Genomic DNA, 26,824 nt, shown 5'->3' with positions numbered 1-26,824 from the left:
AAATTGTGACTAAGCGGTGGGTTGATTGATTCACGTGGCCGGGAGGCTAAAGATGGGAGAACTGGGTCAGCGCCTGCAGAGCTCCGGCGTCTGCTGAGAAAACGGGAAGGCACCGCGAAGTCGGAGCTGCAGAAAAGGAATCTGCTGGGTTTTACAAAGTCCTGGGTGGGAGATAAGGAGGAAGGGCAACTGAGGGAAAGACCCGAGAGGAATTTTAAGCCTCTGGGAACTGTTGTTAAGGTGGTGTTGGTGATAAGCTGGGACAGGGTACCTATAATAAGATCGAAGAAGGGATTCTCAGCCGAAGAAGGGATTCTCAGCCGCTTGGGTTGTCAATATCCCGTATCAGTAGGATGTTCCTGCGGACAATTAAAGGCTAGAATTCAGGAGCAGTTAGGATCAGAGATTAGATTTGTCAGGGTTTTGTGCTTCGGATCAGTTAATATGCAGAAGGAAGGGAACTGAAAGCCAAGGGAAGGATAACTTAATGGTGGAGAGGGGAAGGGGACCGCAGAGAACTCTACGGTGGCAGCGTGGCCGCAGACCCCCTTCCCGACCAGCAGAGGTGACTCTCAGCATCCTCCAAAAGGGACGTTCTAACCCAGCAGTGAGGACAGAGGCCACTTGTAGGAACAAAGGGGAGAGTTCGCAGGAAAAGAGCTTATGGGAGTAGTTGAGAAAGGAGGACAGAAAAAAGCAGATGACAAGGGAAAACAGCAGAGGAAAACGGGGTGGCGGTGAGGGGATTTTTCAGTTCAGGAGAAGCCTGGGTGGTTAGGCTTGAGGGAGAGCGGCACGCAGGCAAGTGACCACATGTGAGAAGAGAGGGTCCTCATGGGAGCAAGGCCTCTTGGGGTCCTGGGCACCGGCACCACTGCAGCCTGCCTGTGACAAACGCTTGACAGGGGAGCGTGAAAGGAAAAGGTTCTGAGCACTCCTGAAATGAAGGCCGTGCAGCTGCTGCTGTGGCCTAGAGAGAAACCAGGAGACTGAATTCAGGCTTCTAGGCTCGTGGCTTCTTATCAATTACATTGTTGCTGGGCTTCCTCAGGTGCAAATGTGGGAAGTGCTAACGACCTCTTACATTTTACCCCCAGTCTCATTAAATGGGACTTTAGGAGGTTGTTTGTTCCTAATGTCTCCGGATCCCGGTTTTACCTGAGGCTACTATTTAAAGTTTGTGTGGTCCCTAATGCATATAAATAGCATTAAGATCCGCCCTGCCGGAGGCCCCTCTTTACCCACTGGTTGGTTTGTGAGGTATGTACCCTTCAGTATATACTAGTAATAATGCCAATACACCACAGCTGTGGAGGTCTTTTCAGTTTCTCAAGAACTTTCAATCTACTCTCCTGTCTGAACCTCAGGAGGTTGAAGAGCCCATGAAGTCATCCGGCTCCTAAGTGACAGAAAAGACCTAGGTCCCGTGGCCCTGCAGCGATGCTGTTGCTACGGCTGTGAGTATAAACTCCCTTCAGAGCTTAGAAAAAAGAAGCTCCGGTTGGTGATCTCCAGTTCAGTCTCCCAGGTCATAAAGATCATTAGTGTTGAATCCACAGCTGGGGAACATCTCAATGAATTCTCTCTAAAAGAGGCAAAGGTCAGTGGGGACGGGAATTGAGAGGAAACGCTTCCTGCTTGAGCCGCACCTGGAAGATCAGGTAGGAATTAGCAAGGCAGAAAGCAGGGAGAGAGTTTATGGGCCAATGGAGGTGTTAGCAGGAATTAGCAAAACCGGTGGGCCACTAGAGGGTGGAAGCTTCCAGAAATAGAGTGGAAGGGGTGTGGTGGCTAGGTGAGAGGCGGGGCCAGATGCCGGAGGGCCCTGGAAATCAGGGGAAAGACTCAGGATATTTTGTGTACCAGGGAGAGCCAGGGAAGGACTTGCAGGAACCCTGGTAGGAACCTGAGTGGGAAACTTGTCCTCAATTTCCAGGGGGATTCTCATCGGGGGTGTTTGTCAAGCAGTTTATAAGACACTACAGAATGGTCACAAGGTGCCCATGTGACCTGACTGAGGAGAAGCATGCCAGCCGGATCCCATTTATCTTCTTCATAACATTCTTAGAAGGGACAGATCTGCAAGGGGAGATAATAGGCACATCCTTGGCTTTATACAGCGCTTTCCTGCTAAAAGTATGTTCTAAATTTCAGACTTTGACACATGCTTGACATTCTAGGAGCACGATGGAAAAGTACAGGCCGGACAGTGGTAGGGATGAGTCGCTGTTTGCTGGTGGGAAGACCGCGCCCCAGGAGCATGGGGTTAAAGACTTGTTCCACCTGGAGGGAAGCCTCTTCCGGCACAGCACAGGGTGCCGTGGATGTTGAGTGAATTCGGTGCAGACCTAAAAGGCTTGTTTCCCAAGCTTGTGGGTGACACGAACTTTGGGAGAAGAACTAAGTTCTCCCAGATGACAGAACCAGCATTGAAAAAGATCACAATAAGGCAGAAGCATGAGCCAAGCTAACCACGTAACAGTTGGTGAGAATAATAGAGTCTCCGCATGGATTTGCTTTTTTAAGTCAGTTCATGGGAGAAACATGAATTCATCGTGGAGCCCATTAAGAGACCTTGGGATGGGTGGAAAGGTTTAGGGGGAGACAATTATGTAACGATGAGTGGTCCGTTTTCAGATGGCAGTGCCATCTGGGAACGAGTGAGGAAAACTGTGTTTGGAACAAGGGAGGTAATAGTCTCATTTTATCATATTCTGGTCATGTTACTCATGGAACATGTTATGTTCACTTTGGGGGGGGGCAGTTTTACTTTTTCTGTGACTGTTGGTGGCTGAAGAACCTGGGAATGTTTGTTCAGCGTGGAGAACAAACGCCTCAAGGTTCAGGATAACTGTCTTCAAATGTGTTGAGGGTTGCCAGGGTGAAGACACCACGGACAGCGAGATTTACCGTGCACCCCCCCAGTGGACACACAGAGGGACTTCGAGGGTGAGTGGATTTGGGGGAGCAACTCATCAGCGGAGGATCAAGCACAGGTTCGGTGCACAGCCATCAGGGATTCTGAAGAAGAGCCTCTTACATTGGGTCTAGGCTTGTACTACGTGGTTTCTGCATGTGTATCATCCAGCTCTCAGCGGCTGCAGGTTAAATAATCCAGAACTTTGAGAGCTAGTCACTCAAATGTGGGTGGCTTGAAATTAGCCACGGGGCAGTATTTACACCACAGAAGTCCCCAAAAGTTCTGGGATCAGCCCAGCCCCCGCCCCACCCCAGCTGGCGTCCACGCAGCAGCGCACCACCCGTCTGGCAGAAGCCGTGGTCCTCCGGAATGTGGAAGAACAGATCCGGGAAGGACACAGCCGTGTTTGTGTCCCTGCGTTGTACACGGGTCCCCTTGGTACTCAAACCACTTTCTGTCGCCTGCCAAGATCTGAGGCCTGTCCTTTTCTCTGTCACCGGATCTGCCAGGGAAACGGCCATCTTCTGTTCCTGGGAATAATTCTTTCCCTGTTATGCATCTAAACTGGCTAGCCCTGTGCAAGAGGTGGCTCCTAGTCCATCCTCAGCACTAGCTGAAAGAACTGTGAATCACAAGTGAAGTCAGCCATTGACATAGGATTTGGAAGCACTTGGGCTGTTGAGAACTCGTGAGTACAGGGGCAAGGTCCCACTCCTGCGTAGGCAAAGCCCTGCAGGCCCGATGGCAATAACAGCCCAAACTAGGGGGCTGTGTCCTCTGACCTCAGATCGGCCTCTGGCCCAGCGCCTGATGGGCATGGAGCAAACAATGATTTTAATTCTATTGTTTATCTCTCATTTCTTTTTTAAAGAGAGGATTTGGCCAAAGTCTGACTCACAATGTGCGAGGGAAAAGCCGATGTCCTATCGCGTAGGCGCGATAGGAAATTCGGCTGGGTCATGCAAATTCTGTTTGCGTTTGTTCTGAGGCGCTAAGTCCAAACACTCATTAATTAAGTGTCTGGTTTATCTGCTGTGACCCATTTGAAAACCCAAAGGCTTTTCGATTTTCCCCAGTGCCGCCTTGTCCCCACTCCCTCCCCTCACTGGTTTCTCAGGAGTCGGAAGTAGCACCCACAAATGGTGAGGCTGCACCCAGATAGGAGCCTCCGGTAAAGTTGGCATTGCCAGCCAGGGAACTCTTTGTATTTGATGAAAAATTTTCGTGTCAAAATAACCCATCCAAAGGTGATTCTTCATATTACAAGCAGGAAGGTTGAAGCCTAGGTGTTGGTTTTTAACATACAGTAACATGTCTTGTGAAGCTGTAAGCAAGTCTGTTTTAGGGGAGACTGAACTAAGTAAAGATGAGCTAGCTATATGCCTGTATGATGATGGAGTGTGAAGGGGGGTCAGAAAGAGTTGAATAAAGGATTACAGGCAACACAGGAAGGAAGGGCAGAGAAGAGACAGAATTCAGCTCTAGCCAACCCGAAGTTCACAGGCTAGAGACACACCCTTTGAAGGAAGGCCACGGTATAGGCCAAGGACAGGGAATAAGAAGACAATGAGATTCCTCCTGCAGAAGCTGTAAGTGAGGTGACACGCTGATCATTTTAACCAGAGGCCAGGCTTGGGTCATCAAGAGCCCAGGGAAGAGTCCACTGTAGACTTACAAGAGCTACAGCTGCAGCCTGGGGGCAGAGCTGCGTTTACCGACCAGAGCTTTGACCCCTGGGCTCAGGGCCTGGAGAAATTCGGCAAATGGAAGGACTTGAAGAAGATTGGTTATGACTTGAAAGAACAGAAAGAACTGACTGCTGTTCACTTGTGCCCGTTAAGTCTTCAGCTGCGCGAGATGTGTTCCTGAGCGTGCTTGTAGAGTGGAGTTCGGTTTTGATGGCCGACTGGTGCACGCGAGGGTGGGTGTTTAGGAAAAGGGCCACTCCCCGGAAAGAAGTAGGGCAGTGAGGGAAATGTGGACTTAAGGGACACAGGAAAGCGACTGAGCTTATTAAGGTAGTGTCCCTCAATAAAGACAGCCCCTCCCGGCCCCCTTGCCCTGGTGGCGGCAGAGAAACGGGGTCCCAATTGTTTTGGTCAGCTGCATGCTCTTGACCTTACTGAGAAATATGTCCATTGGTCAACACCCAGCCTGGGTACCCGGGGAGAATTAGCCCTCCTACCCTCAGCCATCCATGGCGTGTAATGAATCAGCTTCTCCCCTGGCCGCCGTCTAGTGAGATCATTTGCTGTGTCCTGCGGTTCAGCGGGAGAGCCCTCCGTGGGAAAGACTGGCAGTGCCGTGCCTGAGACTAGCTTTCCAATGTAACGTCAGCAAGCATTTTAGCAGCATGCTGGGGTTTGCAGAAAGGAGCGGGGACCGCGCACAATCGGAATTAGGAGTGGACAAAGCAAGGTCTTCTTCCGCCCTCACCTTCGCTCCACGCAATCTCCTGCTTGCTAGCCCCTCGCCCTTGTTGGCCTCTGGTTACCCACTCCCGTCTCTGGTTGTCTCCTTTATTAATAAGCCTCACGCATGCTGCCAAAGCCCCTCCCCTGTCAGATCTCCCAGTTCCGGTGTTATAAAGTAGATATGTTCCAGAAGTGTTAGCATGAAATTAGTTTCTATGAAGGAAAGTTTTGTTTTTGCTTTTCCATTTCTTGTGGAAATCAATCCATGAAAATAATTCAGTGGAATTGAAAACTCCTGGTTCGTCATCATTTAATCTCCTGGTCATTCGTACAGCACACACTGAACGGCTGAGTGAGTGAACGAAATGAACGGTCTTTCACATAGATGGACGCTCGGCCGAATTTTCACCCCCGTGCACAAGGCGACCAGGTGGGAATTGTTCTTACCAGTTTTGCAGTGGAGTAAGCTGGGGCACATAACACTGGAGCGCCCCAGCCAGAAAGTAGGTGAGCGGCCAAGTCAGGTGTGGAACCTGAGGCTCTTGGGTCACTAATGCAGAACTCGTAAAGAGCATCTGTTGGAAGGGTGGCCGTTTGCATGGTGCAAGACAAAATAAGTCGGCCAGCTGTGTCTGGGCCAGCACCTATTATATATACAGTGACACTGTGTTTGGTGATGTAGGTGTCCTTGAAAAGAAGATGCCCTAGTTTTTCATCAAGGAGCTTGCAGCCTAATTGGAGAGATCAAACTGCTACAAGTTTAATGGAAGGTGAGTGAAGGAAAAGAAGAGAGTTCTGGAATGCACCAGAGAAGTTCCATGGGGGATTGGGGGGTGCGGCGAGAATTGAAACTGTATCTTGGGCAGAGACGGGAGTGGGTAACCAGAGGCCAACAAGGGCGAGGGGCTAGCAAGCAGGAGATTGTGTCTGGGGATCGTTCAGTTGGAGGCAGGATGCACAGGTCCAGGCTCCATCTAGAGATGAGGAAGCTGAAGGTGAGGTCTGAAAGCTCAGCATCGCTAAGGCCTGGGGATTTGGACCTGGAAAGTGGAAAATCAAACAGACAAGGTCTGAGGGACACGTGGGTGAACCCGAGCGTGATCACGACCTGCGATGCCGAGGCAAACTTGTCTCACGGAAGACCCTCTCCGTGGAGTGTCAGCCCGCAAGGCAGGCAGAGTGCAGCGTGGGGCTCCTGACTGAGCAGAAGCCTGGGGGAGACACGGAGGCACCGCCACCAGAGCAGTGAGGAGAACTGAACTCCGAGGGTGATGGGGATTTGAATAGAAAAGGTGGAGAAGGCATTTCAGATGGAGGAAGCAACACACACAGAAGCGTGGAGCAGGAAGTGAAGATTCTGGCCCGAAAGAAGAGGAAGTTATGAATTACACTGGGGGGACACAGCGGGGTACAGAGACGAGGATGGCTGCTCAGGGGCCAGGGACGAAATTAGAACTTGGATTTCATGTGATAAGCAAATTGCTTCTGAAGAACGGAAGTGGTGTGATGAGAGCAGTTCTAGAAGCCAAGTCTGGCAGCAGTGTGTGGATGGGCAAGGGGAAAGATTAGAGGCAGAGAACCCAGCCCTGAGACCAAGTCCGTAACCTGGGCGAGGCCACGGGAGGAGTGACGTTGAGACTGAAGAGGACAAGGGAAGGGAAGACATGGTGGGCATAGGGTCCTCTTCGTGGGGATGAAGAAATAAATAGCTCTACTGGGGTAACGGGTTGTTTGGAAGGGAGCCCCATTTTGGAGGGGGAGGGCTCGTTGTCAATTTGAAGCATCCAGATAGAGACACGGTGGTACCTTGGTACCTGTCGTCAATTCATTGGGGAACGCGTGACAAGTGCTGAGGCGGACAGGCACCCGACAATGAAGCGCTTTCTCTCGCAAGGCGGTGTTGTAACTTATACAAGCTCTAGCAAGTGCCCAGTGCTGAAACACTTTTTTCTCATCAAAGTGCAATGAGTTCAGGGTTTGACAAGGTCTGAAGCCAATGAGTACTGGGGTATGACTGTACTTCATCAGCCTTGAGAATAGGGACCTAGAACCCAAGGGAGATAGGGGCCAGAGATGCAGCTGGCTCACTGTTGATACCTGACTGTGAAGGAGTGGCCCAGGATGGTGGCAGGAGGCTGGGGGGGAACTCCTTGTTCAGAGTAAGGAAGTGAGAGAAGAAAGAAGAGCTAGCGAAGGAAAGAGAGTGATGGGGAAAATCAGTAGAAAGCCAGCAAAACACATACTAGACCCAAGGGGATTTTCAAAGTGAGTCAGACATCAACAGAGGGTTTGCTGTCAAAGGCAGAGGCAGCTAAGGATGGAAACTGAGGAATGGGCCAGCGATCCCCAAAGAAGGAAGCCAGTCCGTGGTGGTATGTAACAGCAGTGTCTCCAGTCTCTCTGGGGTGGGCTCCTCATCCAGCACTAAGTCATCGTGCCAGCCTGGTGCCTGTCTCCCTGCTCCCAGCCTTCACAGCTCCTCTCCATTCTCCAGGGGCCCGTCTGGAGAGCGCTCTCGCTTCAAAATTATAATCCATGGGTAGTTATGTTTCTAAAGTACAACTGTAATCATATGTTTTAAATTGGATCTGTGAATTACTTTGGAAATGAAGGAAGGCTGTGTAGACTCTACGTGAGAGCAATCTGTCAATGGAGAGAATGAGAGAGTGCATTAGTGAAGGGAGGGCTAGGACCAGTGGTGGGGGGAAGCAAAAGCAAAGACCTTGCAGTGTGGGATAAGGTGAAGCCACTGCGGAGGAGGACAGGCCTCTGGGCAGGTGCCTCCTTCCCCACCAGAAAGGCCCCCATGAACTCTCCCACTAACCATCTTTGCACTGGAACTTGCAACTTAATTTATGATAAATCTTTCCTTTGTTCCAAAGGGAAGATTAATATTTGCTTATTTATCATAAGTTGCTTCATTTGCTCTTGATTTGTTTGCCTTCTCCAGCACTTCCCTCCACTCTTCCCCTGCTTTGCAATTTATTGCAGACTGTGTGGCTAGTGCCATTAACTCTTCACCTCCTGGGCACCTCGAATTCAGTAACTTGCTCATGGGTTTGTCAGCCCCAGGCTTGGGACTCTCGTCCCCAGACACAGTTCCTCTCCAGGTGAATTCCTCCACCGTGGCCACGCCCCTCATTCTGGCGAGCTCCCTCCCACTGCTTCTCGCCCGTAAATCTGTCCATGCCCGTGATCAGGAGGGAAGCATTAATAGAATCCTAGAATCATGGCGTTGGCAAGAACTCTAGAAATCACCCTACTCAGCCTCCCACTCACAGGGAATCCCTTCAGCAGCTTTTGTTTAACTCATTTTGATAGCTTTTCTCTTGACTCTAACTGCTCCCGAAATAAATACTGGGTGGGTGATGCAGGGAGCGGTTCGAGAGTTGCCATCGGCAGCAATGTCGAGATGAGCAAGCTTTTTAAAAATACCGGAATTTTGGTGGACTCATAAGAAGCCACAACTCCCTGGTCCTCCCTGTTGAGTTTTCGATCTCTCACTAATCGCTGCGCCTGCTCCATGGGTACCTCACGGGGTGCCTTTGAAGCGGGGGGCCGGGGACCATGTGGCAGGTTCTGTAAAGCCTCAGCCGGGACTGAGCCCACTGCAGGGAGTCTACCCTGTCCTAAATGCATTCAGCAGTTCCAGAGGTGCGTTTTTAATTATTCTGTTTTTGACAGACAGCAAAACATCGATTTGTTGTTCTACTTGTTTATGCATTCAGTAGTTGCTTCTTGTATATGCCCTGACCGGGGATCAAACCCACGACCTTGGCATATCGGTGTGGTGCTCTTACCAATTGAGCCACCCAGCCAGGGCTAATGATGTTTAACTTACAGAGTCTCATTCATTCATGGAGCAGCAACCTGGTGTGGATCCCGCGCCGTTAAACCTATGAAGCCACGTGGGCCCATCCGGTCTCTGCCCATTTTGCTTCTTTATCGCTTACACACACATGAAACCGTCGCTGCATTATACAGACACGGTCTTGAGAGGCCAAGGGAGCGCGGTTTGCTTTCCGCCAACCTTTCCGAAGCAACAGACATTGTCCAGGTGGAAACGCTTTGCCAGCGCCACACAAAACTTGCAGACTCCGCCACTCCAGGACAGGTCGTCCCAGGCTGCGCTTCTTCAACCTGTGGTAGCTCATTTCCTTTGCTCACTTCTCACCTCCCCATGGCCGTCTCTCCTAAGTCTGTGTATCACACTCCTGCAGTCCGTGGCGGCGGCGGCGTGAGAGGTTCAAGTTGTCCCATAAAATCTGCAAGTCCACTGCCCATTTCACAGTGTTTAACCATCCTCGGTAACATCTTTTCCAGTTACTCACGTTTAGAGACGGACACCCTCGGTTTCTGGTGAAGGAATCAAAGACTGGCTTATCGTCTCCCCTCGGGGCTGGGGCACAGAAGTGCAGACCCAGTGTTTGCTACCCTGGTCTCATCGCCCCTCACTCTGACCGCCCCAGCCCTTGACGCCCCTCCCTGTTCTCCTGCTGCTTCCTGCGTCTGCCACTGCACCTTCGCTTATTCTGTGCTCTGGCCTGCAGGCCCTCTTCCTCCTCCAGACTCCCTAAAGTTTCCCCACCCCGAATGGTCGTCTTAAGTCCCACCTATTTGAATCCTCCCCCTTTCTTCCCAGCCCGGAGTGAGTCTACTGACGTGCACTAGAGTGTAGTCTCCGTGAGGGCAGGGATTGTCTTGCCTGTTCATTGCCAAGTACTCAGTGCTCGGCACATAGTAGATACTCAGTAAACATTTGCTGACTGGAAGACAGTGATTGCTCTCTCTAAACCTAGCTGGCCTCTCATATATAGGACCTCCACCTGTACTCATCTTTCCATACATGTACACAAGAGGCTAAGCTTCTTTTTTTATTGACTTTTTTTAGAGAGAGAGGTAGTGGGGGGAGAGAGAGACGTTGATTTGTTGTTTCACTTATTGATGCATTCATTGGTTGCTTCTTGTACGTGCCCTGACCGAGGATTGAACCCACAACCCTGGAGTATCAGGAGGATGCTCTAGCCAACTGAGCTACCCAGCCAGGACAACGCTAAGCTTCTTGAGAACAGAAACCAGGACTTGGTGTCGCGGCCCAGCTGAGTCGTGAACACACAACCAGCTCAAGAAGTACTGGTGATGGAGTTTACCACAGTATCACTCAGAAATGCTCCCTGAGGGGGGGTTGGGGGGTGGGGGTGTGGGGAAGGGGTGGGGAGGCAGGAGAGTGTCTTTCTCCTGCTCTCTTAACATAAAACCACGTCAGGCAGCATTTTAAGCATACCAGGCCCCCCTCCTCCCACCCAGCCCTTGACTGTTTAGAAAGAATATTTTTAAGAGCACAATGCTGTTAACATTACATTTCTCTTCTAAAAATTTGCAAAGATTGCATGGAACTGCCCCAGCATCAGTTATCCCGTGGTTGGCTAGTTAATTCCTGAGTAAGCCACTCTGAAAACTGATTACAATCCTGTTGCAAACAGAGAGTTGGGAGAAGGCCAAAAAAGGGCATATTATTGTATCTTGTAGGAGGGAAGGATCCAGCAGATACTCCCTGAGTTATGGCGCCAGAGCCTTCCTTTCCTCTGTTATTGTAAATTATTGTTATGGGAAAAAGCCAGATCAGCAGAGTGGGCCTCCAGCATCGCACTTCCTCCCAGCTGAGGCCTTGTCTAATGAAGACCTTTATACACAAACATTGCGTGAACTTAATGCGGCGGCTCTCCGATGAAAGTTCGTGCTGCTTAATGTAAAGTGGAATTATTGTTTTATCTTCCTCATTAGTTCTAAGGTGTCCCTTGCTTCTCGGGCAGCTGTTGACGAAATCTTTCTTATTTAATAAAAGGAAACGAGTTTTACACCCCTCAGAAGTCCCCCCCACACAGCTGAAAACAGTAATTTTGCTTAGCCACTCCACTTGCCTTTCTGCCTCTGGCCCCTCTCCCAGGGGTCACGAACTCCAGCGCAGGAGGGCCAGGCAGGTAAGGTCGGTGAGGGGAGCAGGTGGTACACAGGTGCAGCATTGAAGGGGGTGGGGGACTCAGCCCAGTTGTTGACAAGAACAAATGCGTAGTTGCCAGAGTTTTACTGTTTCAAGAGAAGCTGGAAATGCAAACTTTGAGGAAATAGTGCCTAATTTTTTAATGTTAATAAATAATTTTAAAAAATGTTATAGCCTCTGTAGGCCACTTTATGTCTCTGCATTGGATGCTTCCTGTGAGATGCAGCTGCAACCTCTGTTCCATCCCTTCAGCCCTTCCTGCCTTTGGGTGCTTGAAAGTCCCCCTCAGGCATCACTGCCCTTGTGACACCTACCTTTTCAAGGGGGAGTGTAACTGACTCCCATCCAGAGCGTCTACCCCGGCAGGGAAGAGACCCGAAGCACAGTGCAGGGCCCCAGGCAGAGGCTGGACTAAGGCTTGTCGACAGAACCGGCTGCTTTTCCATGATCCTTCTCCCGTAGGGGTATGGCCACATGTGAGCATTAGTTCTCTGTCGCTGGGTAACCAGTAGCCTCGAAACCCAGTGGCTTAACACACGACAGGCTTGTATTAGCTCACAGTTCCATGGATTAGAAACTTGGGGGCAGTGTGGCTGGACAGTTCTGCTCACGGTCTCTCCTGAGGTTGCTCGTCCAGCTCTCAGCAGGGTAACAGCCATCCAAGGGCTGGGCGGGGCACGGGGATCTTCCAGGGTGGCTGGCTGTCATGGCTGGCAAGCCCATGTTGGTGCCTAGCAGGAGTCCTCAGCTCCTTGTCATGTGGGCCACACCCCCGGGGCTGCTTGAGCATCCTCACAACATGGCCACTGGCTTCCCCCAGAGTGAAGAGTGGAAGGGGGGGGAGACACAGCTGCCGTGTCTTTTACAACTGAGTCCAGAAGTCCTGTGGTGTCATTTCTGCAGCGTCCCCTTGGTCACACAAGCTTGCCCCACTCATTGGGGGCGGAGACCGTGTGGAGGCTGCTGTCACAGCTGTGCTCCCAACGGGCCCTCCGTCATCCTGTTTAAAAAACACGACCCAACACTGAGAGTAGTTTTCCAGAAAACCCAAGGGAATAACGTTCATGTCACCGCAATTCATACCTAATACTGACACCATTTGCTATTGTGTTCTTGAGCTCAGCTTCAGAAATTAAATATCCTACTTCTATAGCCCATCTCACAACTGTCTTCCCTAAATGGGTCTCAATCATTTTTTAAAAATAAACTTAAAAATTTTGCCTGTGTCACCTCTTAGAGTGTGCCGTCTGGTCTTCCAGGAGCCTCCCTGTCACGGCTTGCCTCTGTCTGCTCCGAGGCATTCCTTCTGCTCAGGCTCCCTCCGTTGCCTGACATGACACCTCTCCACGGAACCTAATGTCTTTTGCAGATTTGAAAGGAAAATCCCCAAGCTGGAGCATCCCGGACACACAGAAGTGTCCCTTTTGATATATTAATAGCACTTGTGTACACTGCCCCCACCCCCACCCCAGCGATTCCCTGGGGCTCTCTGGCCTGCGGAGAGGGGGTGCCGGTTAATCCAGCCTCGGGGAGAGGGGCCACTCCAGTTCCTGCCATGGCATCCATTTCTGGTACCCCCTTTCCCTCCTGCCACCCCAACTCAGGCAGGAAGACGGAGTGGGCGCTTTTCGTGCTCCTGCTTCTAAACACCCTCACACACACGCCCTGCACGATGCCTTTGCCTCCTCCGAGACCACTCTGAATACTCATTTCAACCAGATTTCGCCTGAATAAAAATGTTAAGGGGAAGGAGAGGTGCCCCAGTGTGATTTCCCTTAGGGAAATTTCCACTGGTAGCTAGTTCTTATTTGTTCGATAAACAAAACCTTCGACTGGGAATTGAAGGTCAAACAAGCAGAACCCACGTGGAACATTTGCCTGTGCACCTGGGGGAGGGGGCCAGCCTCAGCCCGGCCCCCGCCCCCACCCCTGCCCACCCCTCCAGGGCGCTGGCCACCGCGTCTGGGTGTCGGCAAATGGAAATGAAATGTATAATTCATAAGGCTGCGGTGGCGTGCGGTCTGTATGTGTGTGTGTGTGGGGGGGGGGGTGATTACAGGATTGAGAAATGCGGCCGCAGTGCGTAAGTAACCTTTCTAGGTTAGAGGCTGCTGTGATAGACGGCCTGCATTGTTCTCTTTCTGACCTTTTTCTGAACTTCCCCTTAGAAGAACAGAGGAAATACAGTTCTGCCTTTTCCCATATTGTTTTTGAGTAATACCTTTAGATGCCAGCTTTTTGCATTTCTGTTCTTCCGTTTGGGGGTTTGCTTCTCCCCTACCCCACCCCCCAACTCCCCTGAGCTTTGCTGCTTCCCCTAGAAAAATCTAGTCGCTAATTACCTTATCCTGGTATTAATGGGAAATACAGAGGCTTCACAAATATGTGTCCATATTGAGCACAGGATGCGCGGGTAAGAAAATACCCCTGCAGCAGCCTCCCCCTCCCCCAGCCCAGCAAGACAGTCTTGAGAACCGTCCTCGACACTGAGGCAGGCGGCCATGAGAAGCAAGGGCCGAGGCTGCTCAGTGGGCGGGATGAGGGAACCAGCCACGGGCCCTGAGCTCTGGCTTGCAGAACAGAGTCGTTTAACCAGATGTTAAGGTGCGTGCAGGATGGTGCTCACTCACGTTTAAGCTGTCGATGAAATTCTAGGGGGGGGAAACAACAAGGCTGGGGGGACGGGGTGCCATCTCTTTCATCAGCCTTTCCTCTCTGCAGCCCAGAACACTCAGCCCTGTACCCTCCGTACCTCCCTCCACCCCGTCGGTTTCCTGGTCTGAACTTGAGTTCCCCGTGCAGGCCCGCAACCTTGGCCTCTGTGACCACGTGAGGCATGTGTCGGCCCCTGGGAAGTCAGGGATCCCGAGAAGAGGGAAGGCTTGTGTTCGGTTTCCACACAAGTAAGCATCACTAAAGAGTCAGCCAGAGTTGTTTGAGGGAGCCTCAAAACTGAACCAGGAGTTGAATCTTTGGGGTTATTTAGGGTGGTTTAGTTTCTTGAAAAACAACCTCTTTTTGAGGCCGAATGAAAAGGAACTAGACAGTTGAGCGTCAGAGCCTTGCAGGCGGGGGTGGGTCTGGGTTAGCTCCATTTAGTTGGCTGGTGCAGGCGGAGCCCCTGCAGAGCGACCCCCCTGGGCTGCACGCAGGCAGCTGAGCACTTCCTTAGGAAGCAGCCATAGGGTGCTGTCTCCCAAAGGACCTTCTGATCTCCTGGGGAGCCCAGGGCAGGCCGAGGTACATCCATGCAGAGACTAAATTACCGAATGACGCCTCCGGCTCTCTGCAGAGGCGAACCCAAGGAGCAGCCACTCTGCTCCATTGTATGATATTTAAATGATATTTCAAAACTTTTATTCTTTGGCAGAAAAGAAACCGAGCTCTTCACACCAGTCATCACCGCCATTCTTTCAAACATCCATTTAATTGCTAGTAGGGGTTTTTTTCATTGATTTTTTGTTTTAATCTCCCTAGCTGCCTCCTCCTGTCTTCCACGTTCCACTTGTTATGTCTTCCTTCATCTCCAGACAGCCTCTTCTCATTCACCCACCACTCCTAGCTGGAATATTTTTTAAAGAGACAAATCATATGCCAAGCTTCTCCCATTAAAAATAAATAGAACTTTATCGGTTTCTATTCAGATGTCTCCATGGAAATTCTCCTTATCAGAGAAGAGCTAGAAAGAGCTTGCTTGCTCCTACCCTTTCTCTTTCCTTAAAAATAAATATGTGCCTACATAAATAAGCAAGCAGTAAGAAATCCCTGTTTTCACCTCTTCCTCAGAAAATCGCGTCAGTTTGGCGAACATCTGGGTGTTGAGCATTTACTAGTGCTGCCGGTGCTTGGTGGTGGGAAAAAGATAATGAACCTGTAGCCTCTTCCACCTCAACCGTGATGACCAGGGTCCCTGGCGGACGCCCCCTGACCCCATGCAAGGTGCACAGAGAAAAGTAGCGCACAGTCCGCCGCCTCGAGATGCTTCCAGTCCCCATGAGAAGCTGATTATAGGTTATTCTCATTTCCTAAAAAATAGTAACTATCCGAGCAAGGGTGAGTGCAAGAGCTGAATCGGCCGCAGGTAAGTTGCAGGAAGAGAGGAAAACAGAGTGTCAGGGAAGAGTTCTGGGAGAGGCGAGATTAGAGTTGAGACCCTCGAAGGCCTCGGACGGTAGCCAGAGAGGTACTTCCCGTGGAGGAAACGGGTAGAGGATGGAGGGGATGCCCTGGGGTGTCTGGGGGCCCCATCCTGACCACACAGTCCCTCACTCTATTCCTTTCTTACTCCCACCAAGTCCCTCCACTCTCCTCTCTCCATCCCACCCTCTCTCCCTTCCTCCTTTCTTCCTTGCTTTTTACTTTATCTCTTAAACTCCAGCTGACATGTGGCAGCTCCCCGCTTCCACACACTGGCTAGCTCCCTTGGCTAGTGTCCTGTTGGGTACACAAGAGAACAAAATGGACCTTTAATCTCTTTTGCTGAAGCCCACTCCGTTCCACAGGCATGTGCGAGCATCCCAGCCACTGGATTATAAAGAAGCCCCATTGTTAGGATGAGAAAAGCAGATTATGGGAAGAAGGGGCAGAGGGATCCTCGTCTGGGGACAGCTGGCTCCCCTGCCACGGACAAACATATCCCCCGGCTCTGCTCCACCGTTGGTGTGGATGTCTCCCTGTGAGGTTCAGCCGCTGTCCCCAGTGGGGGCCACCCCTCTGTCCCGTGGGAGTGAAGGTTCAGCCGCCTCTCAGAGCATGTCTGCTGCACTTCAGCACCCCCTAGTGGAAGCTGTGAAGAGCCAGCTGAACTTTTCCTCCATGACCTGAACACAAGACGGCAAACTTGGGTTTCGTTGTTGTTTTTCAGCTCCTTTAGGAAAACTTGAATAGCGGAAGATTTTCCCCAAATAAGCCGCCCTTGGTGGAAGAGCTAGAAGGTATGCCTGTTTTGTTTGGCAAAACTCTCGTTCCTAGCTCCTGCTGGAATACACAGCCGCCACCGTGGGAGCTCCCTCCTTGTCTGACCGTGGCAGGTCCCCGTGGGCTGTGGTTAAGTCCACTCAGCGATGCTTCCTGCTGTAGGATTGGGCGAAGGGTGTGTGCTCGGGCCCCTCCTGCAGGTCTGGTGTCCTGGGAGAGGCACCGTGTGCACTCCCCCAAGAGCAAGGCCAGCCTCATCTGCCTGACTCCCCGACCCGGCTCACACTGCCCACTGGGAGATGGGGCGTGTCCTACCCTCCTAGGTCAGAACCGACCACATCGGCCAGGGTGGCTCTGGGCTTTATTTGAAAACTTGCTTAGTCTAAGTATTAGTGGGCTTCAGACCTTCTTTCTAAGTAATTCTCCATCAGCAGCACCGTCCAGGGAGGGAGGCCCCTGAGGATCTGGGGACATCCCTGTGGCTGCAGTGGAAATTCACCCTCCAGCGTGTGTTTGGCATCTTCACTCACGGGGTTCTCTTTCATAGCTCAGCTTTCTGTCTTCTGCTCTCTCAATTGTGTGGCTGCAGTCGGTGACACCGAATGCAATCTCCCTCTCGAGGGAGGAGGAGCAGAGTCCCATCTGCAGCCTGGGGCCATCAGCCCTACAGACTGCCTCAGATGTCTGCCCACAGCCACGTGATGAGGCAGGGCTGTCAGGACAGGAAGTTCCCCAAGGATGAGGCTTGTTTGTTACAGTGCACTTGCTGGGAGCTGGCGACTCTGCCCACCCACCCCCACTCGCCCCAGTTCAGGCACAGGGACCTCGGCAGGAAGCCTCAGGATGCTTCAGCCTTGTGTTCATCCCGCAAACACTGTTGAGTACTCGCTGTGAGCCAGTCAAAGCTAAATGTTCACTAATGAGAAGTTTTGCATTTGCATCGATGAATGTAAGTGATGCCTAAAAGTGATGTTACCTTCTTATTATGCTTTTCTCTGGGGTGGAGGGTGAGCCTTGAATTAATTGATTGGCGTGAAAGAGGCCAGCCTCCCCCCGCCTGCACTCTGCATGTGGGTAACACGTCACCACTCCGAATGAAGCGAAGGTGCTGCGTTTCCAGGTAATCCACAGGAACTGAAATGCCCAACTCCCTCCCGGGGCGGGGGAAAGAGGAGTGGGCTCGGGAAGCCGAACGGTGACAGTGGGGGACAGGGCGACTTGGGTCAGGCCTTCCTGGTATCGGCAGGCTTCCCGGGGAAGCTCTCAATGCACAGTTTCAACCCTCAGTTGCAGTCAACAGACTAACAACAAAGCAGAAGGGAAACAATCGACCAGAGGAACTGAAAAGCATATCTGAGGTTTTGTCCTCTGTCTCGCTCAGCCAGCTGGGTCACTTTCCCAGCCCCGGGCCTTGGTGCCGAGCCCCTCCGGGTCAGGTAGAGGGCCCAGCCAGCTCCCGTGTGCAGGTGCCCGCGTCCCAGAGCGGCAGGGCCTGCTGGGGCGCAGGCTGCACATCACCACTGCGTGCTGGTGGGAGAGAGCATCGTGCAGGGCGTGAACATGGGAGCAGTGGGGGTGTAAAAAGAACCGCTGTGCGTAGATACACACAGACACCTGTGATTCCATTTCCCAGGGTGACAGGTGCTCTTGTAGTCATTGACTGAGCACGTACTTTGGCAAAAAGTGTGAGCCTAACACCTAGTGATGCTACCGTCCTGTGGGGCGGCGGCGAGCAGGGGCGGCGGCGAGCAGGGCCAGGCTTTTCTCAGCAACACTGGGCTGTGTGGTAAAGGCACCAGAGACTAGACTGGGAGGTACTGGGCTGGGGACGAGCACAGGCGGTGTAGCACCCACCCTGAGGATAAGGAACTACAGGACAGTGTGAATGTCTTTGAAATGATGCATTGTGGGGTCCAAGCCGGTTCTCCCTCATTAAGGACATTCCTCATTAAGATTTACTAGGAATTTATTGGCTAACATCAGGATATGCTCCAGACATCTTAGAACTGGTTCCCAGGTTACACCAATATCATCAGAAGCCTTTGGAGATTATAGGCAGGTAAGTTCTAGATCCAACCTTTTTTTCTGGTGTGTAAATAAGAAAGCTAGATTTTGACACCTCTCTGTGCAGAGTTGAAGCAATGCTAGAAACCAAGGATCAGCATGGGGTGGCTAAATAAAGATATACGTATATATATTCATAAATAGATACATGTGCGTACCAGGAAGGTCCCTTCAGAGCCAAGATACTCACTGGCAATACAGATCAGAAAGAACCTGCCACTCCATGTTAACATTATTCTGCAGACGGTCAGATGAATCAAGGCAGCCAGCTTCCTTCGGGGGACTGTCCAAGTGAGGCTTGAGCGTGATGTCAACATCTAGGCCAGACTGTGATTCTGTGTAACCCGCGTGGGTGTGATGACTCATTCTAACCTTCTGAGCGTGTCTCTGGGTGATGTCTGGAGATACACAATTACGACAGGATTGTTGGTGGGGGTCTCGCGTGATCCTCAGCACAGTTTTATGACCATCAGCAATGGCCCTGACTCAGAACTTCTAGAGCATCCCTGCAGCAACTTTGCTGCGTGGGTGACATCACGCCGCAAGCACCCACAGGCCCTAGTTGGGTGGCTTTCCTAGCCCCCTTTGAGTTCAGAGCCTTGCTCCTTTGCCGTAGCTCTCTCTCCACCACGAGGCCGTCTCGAGCTCACAGCAAGGCAAGAATACTCTGTGGGAGTGTGTCTAGAGATCTCAGGGCCCACGGTGTTTGGGTAGGCCACTCCGCGGACAGACTCCTTGTCACCTCGGCCCAGTGCAGGCCAACAGTGCGTAGGCTCCTGGGCAGCTTCACCCTGCGTTTCATTCCGGGAGCTCCAGCCCTGGGCCCCTTTGTCCTTCTCATCGACCTAGCACCCCAGTCAGAGTCAAAGCCATTTCTCTTCTACCTCCTGTTCAGTGAGGAAGTTGTGTCTTTCAAAACCAAATCTCAGGCTGGCCTTGGATTCTCCGGGCCTCCGTCAACAGTAGATCCCCACTTGGACCTTCCTGGGTCCCCAGTCATGGAATGACTCCACCTTCTAGGGGTGCTGCTCCCCGTTTTCCCGGCAGCCTGCTGGTGGGCACAGGGTATGTTCCCTGTCCCGTTGGCTGGCTCCCCGAAGTGTTCTCCAGTACTCTCCCTTTAAACTGTCTCTGTCCAGGTCCCCCAGGCGTGGGGCCCACTTTCCCTGAAGTCACCCCCTCCCTGTCCTCAGATCCCTGCTGTTTCTGGGGTCCTGTGTTGCTGTGATGTAATCCCTCGCCCCCCATTCCGGGTCGCCAGCCCCAGTAGTGGCTCAGAGTTCATGTCAGCATTTCCAAATCTGTTTTCGCAGTGGAACCAGGCATAAGATTTAACAACCCGTCTGAAACACAATTTACATTTCGATTGCTTCTGCCCCAGCCACACTGAGGTTACCTTCAATCTACATATATTTGTGGGAACGGGCTTTTCCACTGCAGTTCAATTCGAGTACACCTTCTAACATCAGTGATTATAAAATACCATGGGCTAATAGAGTGTCTTGCTTCCGAGGAGTTCAAACTGCTTTATAATTCCACCGGCCATAATTTATCTTCATAAGCTGCTCTAGAGACAAGGAAAAAAGCAAGATTAATAATCACATTTCATAGATGGCGAAATAAAAACTCGGAGAAATTGAGTAACATTTCTCCAGAAATGCACAATCCTTCCTGTGCTCTCTGATTAGTATTGCAGATTTATTGCCCAAGTTGGGAGTGGCTGTGAACCTTGCACTTGTTTTATTAGCGTGCCATGCAGATGGTCGAGACAGTGGCTCTGCTCTTACGCTTGGCCAGGGAGCTCGAGTGAGCAGGGGAAGGTACCATGAGAGGGGCTGCAGACTGAGGGCCCCACTTCCCCGTGCAAGGAGGGCGTGGGGGGCTGTGGACAGGCAGCTTTCTCTGTGAAGCTGGGTGGTAGGTACTTGGTGCTTGGTTGTAGGTTATTAACCTTTGTACCTTTTTTAGGTACATAAATGAAACAAAAAGTGTTTCATTTGAATGCTTTAATATATTTAAACAGAGATGTCCTAATGTTTCAACATATATGGAAGAAAGTGGGCTTTAAAAATGATGCTCTTTGTGCAGTGTGGTGACAGGGCCTTGGACACAGCATATAGGTGAGTGATTTAAAGTTCGTCGATCGCCTGCTGCATGCCGCCCTGTGCTAGGTGCTCCCTGCAGCACCTGTTTAATGCCGTCCTCACACCAGCCTCAGGAAGCAGGTTTGTGGCCAGAACCTCACAGCGCTGGGGTCTCTCCGGGAGCCCAGGGCTCCCGAGTGTGCGGTCTCCCACCTCGGTTGGGGCACCGTCCCACAGGGTCACGTGACCTGGGAGTGATCCTGGAATGCCCTGTTGGTTATGCGCAGCCTCAGGAGAGCTGGTGGAGTGAAATATCAAAGCTTCAATAATTGATGTGTCAGAAATGGCAACTGTTTATTCTCCTTCTATAAAAAACTAGAATTTTCAGTGTCTTGCGATGGGAAGGTTAGAAAGGAACTGTTCCTCTCTCCCTCAGGTGCAAATTTTGTCTGACACCTTATGTACATCTAAAGTATTTTTGATGTCCCGAAACAGCGATGAGGAAGCTGTAAGACAATGCCGTGCAGTGGCGAGTGCAGGGTGATGAGTCATTCATTACCGCGACGGTGATTCCGAGCCCAACGGGAAAGGCGGTTTCTCAAGCCAGCAGTCCTGCCTGCTGTAGAACCGAACTCAGAACAGAAACAGCCTCCATGGAAGAAACCAGAATGTGATTTTTTTTAAAAAGCAGACAAACTTTGAAACAGAAAGGCCAAGTCGTCTGCCTCTGGCCATCGGAAGTGTTGCCAGGGAGATGGTGCCAGCTTCAGGGCTAAAACAGAAAGGTTCATTCCTTGTACAAAGGTGTGGAGAGTACCTGGAGACTCTCCAGGGTGCGCTGGAGACACAGGGGTGATGTGGGGTTAGGGGCGTCCACTGACCCTGACCTGTGCCTGGAAGCCACCCCCTCCTGTCCATCCACCAAGACTGGCTCAGAACTCCTCCCGGGAAGCCCTCCCTGCTTTGTCTCGCTGCCCCGGGCAGCCCCTCCTTCGTGTACTGGGCACACGCTCGGCATGTTGCATGTGGGCTGTTGGCATGCCGCTGCCTCCGACTAGACAGTGGACTCCTGGAGGTGCCATAGCACCCCCTTCAGCACCCAGCACAGTGCGTGGCCCGTAGTAGGTGCTTAGAGAATGGAGGTTGAGCATTCGAGCACGTGAGTGAATGGAACTTCAACCAAAATCGGGCTTAAGAATAACCATGGGTAAGACTGGTGTCTTAGTCACTGCAGCGTACATAGCCTAAGCCACCGTACACAGCATGTGCTTCAGCTGTGTGCCCAACAAAAGGAAGCAGATTCCAGACTTGACTTTGAACTTCCAGGAGCTCAGAGCCTCCTGGACTAGCAGAGCTGGGGGCCAGGCAGAGAAGTGCCGTCCTCACCTGAGGGCTCCTGCCTGGGCACTGAGCTGACATTTGGGCAGCACCTGCTGGGTGCACTTCAGAAGGGTTAGCACAGGCAGATGTGCGGACAGAACAGCCGTGGGTGCGCGATTCTTCTCTGTCGGACCAGTCTGGCGATTCCGGTGTGTCTTCATCACCGGTTGTACCAGTGCAGAGAAGGCGGGCCGTGCAGGCTTGAGTCAGAAAGGGGGAGGGGGACAAGCTACATTAGTGCATCATGGGTACGGAGAAAAGGACACATCCTTGTGGATGAGGAAGGATCTCAGAGTGGATTGGAAAAGGTTGAAACCAAAGACAAGAGACAAGTAGGGGTTACAAGAGAGGCCTGGATTGACCAGGGCTCGGTCAAGCCCATGGCAGTGGCAGCCAAGCGGCGAACTGGACTCAAGAGAGGCTGTAAGGGACTGACTCTCTGAGACCTCTGCCCCCTGCTGCTCTTTGGCTCTTTCGCTGTAATTCTTTTGGGAGCCGCCTGCAGGTAATGTGCCCCGACCCTCAGAGCTGGCCCTGTCGCAGGCGCCCCGCTCAGGGGAGCGTGGGCTGCAGGCTCACGCCTGTCTCAGGGCCCACACCCCTGGGGCAGCGCCAGCATGGAGGCCCGCCCCTCCTCGGGCTGAACCCTGCCCTCTCGGGCCCAAGCTTCCATTCCTTCACGAAGACTGAGCCCCTCTGCTCTCCTTTGTTTGTGCTCCCTTAGGACTTTCCATCTGAATCACACATTTTAGCGCTTTCTTATATTTCATAGAGGTTTATTCCATCATCAAATCCTTACTGACTGAGTGGCTACTAAACGCCACGAGGCTGTGCTGCCTCGTGGGCTGAGCAGGAGGAGGAGGCGGTCAGCAGGGCATTGGGCAAGTGCTGTCCAGCGTGTGTGTGGCACTGTAGATGGAAACTGACTGGTGTCGAGGAGGCCTGTCTGAGGCGGCGACAATGATGCCGAGTCTGAAGGGAGAGAAGGAGGCAGCTGTCTGAGAGCCAGCGGAGAGAGCAGGTGAGGCAGAAGCAGCGATGGTGCGCAAAGGCTCTATGCCCGGAAGCAGCTGCGGAGTTTGAGAAATTGAAAGGAAGCCAGGTGGACTGGAGCTTCGTGAACTAGGAGAGCGGACTGATCGTGGAGGGCCCTGTGGGCTGTGGGAGAGATTAGGTTTCATTCTGAGTGGGGAGCCTTCGAAGGGCTTAAAGCCAAGGGAGGTGTGACGTGATCACTTCGGCTACTGCGCAGAGCATGGATTGGAGGAAGGAACACCAGGTAGGCAGCTCCAGGTGAGATGGGGTGGCCAGCGCCAGCGTGGTGGCAGCAGAGGTGGAGAATCAGGGCCCTGTCTGAGATATACTTCGGAGCTGGTCTTACTGATGGGTTGGGTGGTGAGGACGAAGGGGGAGAGAGAGGAATCCGAGGTCATTCCCAAGAGTAGCAGGGTGGTGATGGCAGGGATGAGTTGGGGGTGGGGACAGTTCCCTCTTAAACATACGACGTTTGTGCTGATTGTGAAACATTCTGATGGAGAAGTCAGACCATCAGAACGTGAATCTGGAGCTGAGCGAGGTTCCAGGTGGAGACAGACATTTGGAAATATGCATGGAATTTAAACCTGTGGGTGTGGATTTGATGGTACATGACTTCGAACAACAGATACTTATTTTCTGGAGGTGGAAGTCCAAAATCAAGGGGTTGGCTGGACGAGCTCCCTCTGGAGCCTCTAGGGGAAGATCCTCCCTTGCCTTTTCTAGCTTCTGGTGGCCCCAGACCTTCCTTGACTGTGACAGCGTCACTCAGCCTCTGCGTCCACCCTAACATGGCCATCTTCCCTTGGTGCCTGTGCCCAGACTGCAGACTCTCCTCATACGGACACCATCACATGGGACTGAAGGCCCGCCCAACTCCCGCGTGCCCTCATCTTAACTAATCACACCCTCAGTGACCCGTTCCCGAACAAGGTCCCATTCTGAGGTGCCGGGGATTCAAACTTCAACGTGTCTTTTTTGGGGGACACAGTTTAAGCCATGACAAGGACCTGGAACAAGGCTGAAAAGAGAAAAGAAGGGGTCCTGGGGCTTTGCCATCGTGAAGCATTTGGATGGAGGATGGGCCAGCAAAGAAGGTGGGCGAGCCCCACGCAGAGAGACAGGACGCCCGGGTGGGAGTGTTTCAGGACAGGAGGGATGGTTGCGCTGACAGAGAAAGGCTGCTCTCGGGTCACGGGGCTGAGAGGTGGATCAGCGGCTGTGACAGCGTGGTCACTGCCGATCCGGAGCGGACCGGAGGGCAGGTGGGGGATTTGGCTTTGGGGGGAAAAAGAGAGGCAGGGCAGCGGCTGGAGGACAAGAAGGGGTTAAGGAAGGCTTGGTTTTGTTCTGGTGGGTTTTGTTCCTGTGTTTGGCTGTGTAGTTTTGTTAGGGGCTATGTTAGGGCACGTTTATGTGCTTGAACTCACTCTGCTTTCCCATCTGCATGTTTATATATGTGTTTTGTGTTCAGCGTTAGTTGTCTCATGTGTTTCTGCGTGGCCTTCCCAGCACTGGGGCCCCTGGGGACAGGACTGCGCCTCCCATTTCTTCTGTCTCCCCACCATCTAGCCTGACATTTGTTCATTACGGTCACAGCAAGAAAAATATTCTGCCGTACTTACCGCGGCACCACGAACGGCTGTCATTTCATTTTCTAACGGAAAAAGGACACTCAGTGATTTCCGCAGGCCCTGCTCCTGGAGCACCGGCCGGCGAAATCCCTGTCTGGTGTTCTTACCAAAGAACGTCGCCGAGGTGCCCTTTGCATGACCGTCTCATTTGTTAGAGCCTGCCCGGCACGCCGTCAGGGAGCAGAAGCTGAGAAATGGGTTTCTAAGGGTTCTGAACAGCCTGCATTGGGGCCTGAGAACCCTGAAAACAGTGGATTCACCTGGTAGGAAAGGCAGCCCTGTGGCCACATCCAGAGATCTCCCCACGGAACCAGACCAGCCTGTTCCTACGACCAGCCTGGAGACTGGAGTGTCCAGGCTGCCAAGGGAACCAAAGGTACAGGTGACAGGAACAGGGGACAGAGGTGCAGAGACGCGTGATCTGGAGCCAGCGGCCTGCGAAGGAGGCGCTCGCTCCCCAGAACCAACACCAGGAAGAGTCCCACGTCTGTGCCAGAGCAGGCAGGAGGGCACACCTGACCCTGGAACAGCAAGGACGGGAAGAAAAGCAGCTTCTTACACGTGTCATAAAACGTGTTGTCTTCTCTAGAATGTTCTTTTCAGATATTGCTTCTTCCCTAAGGGATGTGGTTTGCTTGTTGGGTTTTTTTTTTTTGTAAATAAACCAATACCATCTCTGAAGAGACTGCATTGCTACAGGCAGCCTGCGGTAATCTCATCAATCACACAATGGTCGGCTGAGTCCGGAAGCCCTGGTGTGTGTGGGTGCACTGGACGCAGTGACCCCATGATGCAGGGCGGTCCAGCAGTGACATGAAACTACCCCAGGCACCCAGTGCGTCAGTGCCAGAGGGCAAGAGAGCTGCCCAGGTTCACGCAAACGGTCAGCAGCCAACCCTGGAGGAGACCAGAGAGCAGGCCGCAGTCCGGCAGTGCACTGGCAGCTGAAGATGCCGGGCAGGGAGGGGCGGGGACAGGACGAGTCCGTTAAGGAGCCAGGAGGCACTCGCATCCCACCCTCCTGGGAGGACGCACGCAGGCTTGGCTTGGAGGAGAATGGCGTCAGGCTGCCCGGGCTTCAGCCCTCTACAAGCACCCAGCACGGCGCTGATCTCCAGCTCGAAGGACGCGCAGGAACTCCTTTTCACATACGAAAAATCAAGACTTTGTAACAAGACCTTTTTGTTTTTGTTTTGTTTGTTCAACACTGTTATGGAGAGGAAAACAAGTGTTAGCAGTGAGAGCGAATTTATGGGAGCAAGGTGGGGAATAATCCAGCCAAGGCAAGTGGAGGTGTTTCTGATCATACCCTTCCTTCCTGCCCTCGAGCGAGATGGGTGAAGATCACCCAGGTAGCAAAGGCCCCCGGCTCCCTGACGCCCGCCCCAGGCTGCCGACAAGGTAGACGGTGGCGCCTTCACTGCGTAATCAAGCGGGGAACATTTAGCGGAAGCAAAAAGTGGGCTAACGCGTGTCATGCCCTGCAGAGCCCCTGGAGCCACATTTTTAAAAACACAAGCTGTGTTCATCTCTCATACTCAGAGCTTGATTTTCTCCAAATGTACCCCTACCTAACGACGACAGAGCCTTAGACGACAAGATGCACTCTGGTCTCTGGGTTTGATTACTGACTAGAGGTGAAATGTTCGGAGTTCAGGTGAGTCCCTTTTGGCAGCTCCAGCAGGGAACCTTACCTGTCGCGAAGGGCCACGCCTCCTGCAGTGGGGAACGGGTTCAGAGTGGAATTCTAACCGACAGCCAGCCTGTGTGTTCGTGAACACGGTTCTCTAATTGCAACATTAGAGAACTTTTCAGGAGATTCATTTTTTAGAAGCTAGTGAAAAAAATTATATTTCCTGGGGAAAATGGGATGCAAACTCTTAAGAAAGGGATCGTTGGCATGGACAGATACTGGATTTCATCCCATTATTCTGGGTGGAGGCAACTGGTTTTATGCAGTATATTATTGAAAATAGAATACCTGTACTTCAGAATTCCGTTGTAAAACCTGGGCATTCTCTAAACATTGGTTTCCCAAGTTTTCAGCTACAGAAGAGAGCTCCCGAGTGCCTCCACAGTGGTTCTTACCTCATCTGGCTGGGGGGTAGTGGTACTGAAGTCAACAGGTGAGGGCCCCTCTAGGTCTGCTCCAGAGCCAGACACCAGCCATCTGGCCCGGTTCCCCGCTGATGGGGAGGACCAAGCCCAAGACTGGAGGGGTCGCTGCAACACAGTGAGAGAACCACAGGTCCTTTGGAGGGGGCGCGTCCGTGATGGCCCCCTGGGTTTGGCAGACAGGCTTTAATGTCGAATTCATAGAGAAATGGCTGCCCGCATTTCTCAGTTAATAATGCTCTCCTCCGTTCTTCTTTTTT

General features: G+C 52.1%; 1 protein-coding gene across 4 annotated transcripts in view; it reads left to right on the top strand.

Moving 5' to 3' along the window:
* HIPK2 (homeodomain interacting protein kinase 2) overlaps positions 1-26,824 on the top strand; it is a 169,142-nt gene that overhangs the window by 92,496 nt on the left and 49,822 nt on the right. The window lies entirely within an intron of this gene.

The sequence above is a fragment of the Desmodus rotundus genome, chromosome 6, assembly GCF_022682495.2.
Source record: "Desmodus rotundus isolate HL8 chromosome 6, HLdesRot8A.1, whole genome shotgun sequence".
Lineage (NCBI taxonomy): Eukaryota > Metazoa > Chordata > Mammalia > Chiroptera > Phyllostomidae > Desmodus > Desmodus rotundus.
The sequence above is the reverse complement of the archived record's forward strand: the minus strand, read 5'-3'. Positions and strand labels throughout refer to the sequence as shown.